Source organism: Rhea americana, unplaced genomic scaffold (genome assembly GCF_003343005.1).
Source record: "Rhea americana isolate MKP2758 unplaced genomic scaffold, rheAme1 scaffold_209, whole genome shotgun sequence".
NCBI classification, from domain to species: domain Eukaryota; kingdom Metazoa; phylum Chordata; class Aves; order Rheiformes; family Rheidae; genus Rhea; species Rhea americana.
Window position 1 is genome coordinate 107,418 of NW_028186249.1, and position 5,131 is coordinate 112,548.

Sequence of the window (5,131 nt, forward strand, 5' to 3'; positions counted from 1 at the left end):
CATCTGGAGTTTAATCTGGCAAGGGATGTCAAGGACATCCAGCATGGCTACAGTGACTACCTCAGGGACAAACAGAAGACTAAGGTGACTATGGGCCTGCTACTGCATGGGATAGGGGCTCTGGTAACAAGTAACCCAGAAGAGGCTGAGGTCCTGAGTACCTTCTTTGCCTCAGTCTTTACAGGTCTTCAGAAAAATCACAAACCATAGAGGCCCAAGAGAGTCTGGAACACAGCAGACTTTCCCTTGCTGGGTGAGGCTCAGCTGAAGGACTCCTGAAGCAAGCTGGGCATGCACAAGTCCCTGGGGCCTGTTGGGATGCACCTGTGAGTGCTGAGGTAGCTGGCTGTTGTCATTGCAAGGCCACTCTCCATCACCTTGTAGGAGTCCTGGTACTCAGAGGAGGTGCCTGGCGCCTGGAAGAAATCAAATGTCACATCGCTCTTCAAAGAGGACAGGAAGGCAGACCCCAGGAACTCCCAACTGGTCAGTCTTGCCTCAATTCCTGGGAAGGTGATGCAGCTGCTAATCTTGGATACCATTTCCAGGCCCAGGAAGGACAAGATGCTACTCAGGAATAGTCAGCAATGATTCACAAAAGGAAAATCACGCTTAACCAACTAGAGAGCCTTCTCTGATGGACTGGTGGGCTGGGGAGATGAGGAGTAAGCTGTGGCTGTTTACCTTGACTTCAGTACAGATTTTGACATGGTCTCACATAACATGCTCACAGACAAAAGCTGAAGAAGATGAGACCAGATGAGCAGGCGTGGAGGTGGATTGAAAACTGGCTGAACAGCAGTGCTCAGAAGGTTGTGATGAGTGGTGCAAAGCCTAGTTGGGGACCAGGAAATAGTGGTGCACTTGAGGGTTCACTCCTGGTTCCAAACCTGCTGAACAGCTCCATCACTGACCCAGTCAATGAGACGTGGCGTACCCTCAGCGAGTCTGTGTCTGACACAAAACTGGGTGGAGTGGCTGATACACCAAGTGGTTGTGCTGCCATTAAGAGGCACCTTGACAGGCTGGAGAAATGGTCAGAGAGGAACCTCATGAAGCTGCAGAAAGGGAAGGGGAGAGTTCTGCCCCTCAGGAGCAAGGAATCTCTGTAAGCTACATGCTGGGGGYTGATGTGCTGCAAAGTAGCTCTGCAGAGAAGGACTAGTGGACAGCAAGCTGTCCAGGAGCCAGCAACATGCCCTGGTGGCAAAGGCAGCCAACAGTGTCCTGGGCTGTATTGTGAAGAGTGCTGCCAGCAGCTCAAAGGAACCCATGTTTCCCTTCTCAGCACTGCTGAGGCCATACCTGGAGTCCAGAATCTGGTGGGCTCCGGAGGACACAAAAGACGTGGAGGTGTTAGAGCAAGTCCAGTGAAGGGCTTCTAAAGTGCTAATGGATGAGAGTGTCTTTCACAGGAGGAAAGGTAGAACAAGCTGGGCTTGTTTAGCCTGGAGAAGAGAAGGCTGTGGAGGCACCTTATCCATGCCTCAATATCTGGTGGGAGATGGTCAAGAAGATGGAGCCAGACTCTTTCCAGTGGTCYTTTCAGAGACAGGACAAGAGGCCCTGGGCACAAACTGAAACACAGGATGTTCCGTCCAACTCTGTGGAAAAGCTTTTATTGTGAGGGTGACTGAGATGGAACATGATTTGAAGATCAGCAACTGGTGGGGAGAGATGGGATTCACCTCACCAGGTGGGGCACATGTGTCTTTGCCAACAGGTTGGCCAGCCTGGTAAAGAGGGCTTTAAACTAGGTAGGAAAGGGCAAGGGGAGAATCACAGAGAAAGGGTAGTCAATAAAACACAACTCGGGTTGGGAGGCCTCCAATGGGTGCATGCAGCTGGGGATGTGCATATGAGACATGGCTATGGGGGACCCCCTTACACCCTTCCTGGGAAACCTGCTGACACAACTACCTCTCTGAAATGCCTGTACACCAGTGCACGCAGCATAGGGAATAAACTGGAGGAACTGCAGATCTGTGTGTGGTCACAGGGCCATGATCTCATTGCAGTCACAGAGACATGGTGGGCTAGCTCACATGACTGGAATGCTGTCATGGATGTCTATGTGCTTTTTAGGAAAGACAGGCCAGGAAGGCGAGGTGGAGGGGTTGCTCTTTATGTGAGAGAGCAACTGGAATGCATTGAGCTCTGCCTAGGGGTGGAGGAGGAGCCAGTTGAGAGCTTATGGGTAAAGATCAAAGGGCAGGCTAACATGGGGGACACTACTGTGGGTGTCTACTACAGACCACCTGACCAGGAAGAGGAAGTTGATGAGGCCTTCCAAAGACAGCTGGAAGTAGCCTCACGATCACAGGCCCTGGTTCTCATGGGAGACTTCAACCATCCTGACATCTACTGGAGGCATAAACAGTCCAGAAGGCTCCTGCAGAGCATCGATGATAACTTCTTGACACAAGAGGTGGAGGAGCCTATGCGGAAGGGTGTGCTGCTGGACCTTGTCCTAACCAACAAAGAGGGACTGGCTGGAGATGTGAAGGTTGTGGAGAGATGTGAAGGTTGTGAGATATGCAGCCTTGGCTGCAGTGACTGTGAGATGGTGGAGTTCAGGATCCTGCATGAAAGAACTAAGGCAATAAGAAGCATTGCAACACTGGACTTCAAGAGAACAGATTTTGGGCTCTTCAGAGACCTACTTGGAGGAATCTCACGGGCTAAGGCCCTAGAAGAAAGCGGGGTCCAGGAGAGCAGGCTAGTATTCAAGCATCACTTCCTCCAAGCTCAAGAGCAGTGCATCCCTATGAGTGAGAAGTCCAGCAAGGGGGCAGGAGACCTGCATGGGTGAGCAAGGAGCTCTTGGCCAAATTCAGACAGAAGAAGAAAGCACACAGAATGTGGAAGGGGGGACAGGCTACCTGGAAGAATTAGAGGAATGCTGTCAGAGTGTGTAGAGATGCAGTGATGAAGGCTAAGGCCCATTTGGAATTGATTCTGACAAGGGACATTAAGGACAACAGGAAGGGCTTTTTCAAATACATCAGTAGCAAGAGGAGGACTGCGGAAAATGTGGGCCCACTACTGAATGGGGCGGGTGCTCTGGTGACAAAGGCTACAGAGAAGGCAGAATTACTGAATGCCTTCTCTGCTTCAGTCTTCACTGCTGAGGGCAGCCCTCAAGAGTCCTGGAGCCTGGAGACAAAGGGGAGGAAGTCTGGAGAGAGGAAAACTTTCCTTTGGTTGAGGAGGATAGGATTAGAGATCTTCTTCTAGAGTCTCTTTCTCTAGAGATATTCAAAGCCCGCCTGGATGCAACCCTATCTAACATGCTCTAAGTGACCCTGCTTGAGCAGGGGGTTTGGACTAGATGACCTCCAGAGGGCCCTTCAGACCTTACTGTTTCTATGATTCTATGATTCTGTGAATAGTTTGTCCGGAGAGGTTGTGGAGTCTCCCTCCTTTGAGAGATTAAAAAGGCATCTGGGCATGGTCCTGGGCAGTCTACTCTAGGTGAGTGTGTGAGGGTTGGACTAGATGATCTCTGAAGGGCACTTCTAACCTCAGCCATTCTGTGATTCTGTGGTTGTGCACACACATGGAGTCTGGGGGGGGGGGGAATGAGCGTGTCACACAGCCACACTGTGCTATGCACACACTACTACACACTCACATGGAGGCAAGAGGGGACAGAGTGTTGCAAACACTCCCTCCCACCTGTGCGTGAGGTGGTGAATGGAGTGGGATATCTATGGAACATGATTTCCATATCCATGTGGGATGCCAGCACACATGCACTTACACAAGTACATACGATTGCACAGTCACACTGTGGTGGGTGGGACTAGTGTGTCATGCACACTGCTGCACATGTGATGGCTTGCAGAGTGTGCAAGACTGTGTCAGACACATTGCTGCACACATGTGATGGGGTTTGAGAAACTGCATTACTCACCTTGTCTATCTGGGCTTGTGCACAGGCCATGACAGGGTTAACTGTCACACATGCACCCTCACACACACAACTGAGGGAGACATACCCACACATAATGAGGAGTCCCGCCTCCATCATTTTAACCTAGCTGCCAACCCTGGCACAAGCAAGGTCCTTGCATGGCGAGAAGAGCTCGGCTGAATGCCCTGAAATCAGCAGAGTGTAAAAGTGACTCAGGACAGATTTGTTTTTCACCTTGCAGATTTAAGCCACTCAAAATTTTCAGGAGTTTCACCCATCCTGGGAAACTGGAGAGGGAAATGCTCATCTGTGCACACTGTTAGGACCAAGGGAATGGCACTGGTTCCCCTCCTGATAGAAAGTGCCCTTGGCAGGATCCTGCATGAGGCTCCCCTGATGCCACTGGGGAAAGTACCCGGGGTGACTCCCTACCCCAGCCCTGCTCATTCTGACTTTCTGCCTGGCAAAAGAGGTCAGTCTTTACAAAATGCTCCACACAGGTGCAGCAACACCACAAAGCACTGAGCAAGGTGGAAGTACAAATCCACAGGGAAGAGCAGGCACCTGTATTTCCCACTCCCTGTAACCTCTGAGACTCTGAGTCTCTGAGACTCTCAGTCTCTGAGACTGCATTCCTCCTCAGAAATCACCCTATCTGCCCTTTTTTTACAGCACAGCGCTGTTCCTTGCACACTCCCAGCCCTGGGTCTCGTGATCACCAGACTCCGTAAATGGCTATCGGAGGAAGCAGCTGAGCCAGGGCTGTGCTTTTCCTATGGTCAAACCCAGAGAAATCAAATTTGGGGTGAAGCTGAAAGGAGGCTTTTTCAAATAATTGTTCATTTAAAAAGAAAATGGAAAAACATTGTTTGAGGTCAGACAAAACACTACTTTGATATAAAGCAAATTGCCTTTTAATACTTACAAAGTAGGTGAGTTTCAGTTTTTTTCTTCCCCAACATCGTTTGTCTGCAAACCATGAAATGAAAAGGCAGGCACTCATCATAAAAATATGTTTTATATGCACATACATAACGTATAGGGAGTTAAGACATTAGTGACAAATAGTGCATTGGGGACACAGAGGTCTGTCTTGGCCCTGGTCAAGGGAGCCAGATAGGGTGCCATCTCCTTCAGTTGCCATGGGAGGAAGAATAGACCTGCGGTGAAAACACCTGCACTAATAACTCCCGTAGGACACAGAGCCCTCAGCTC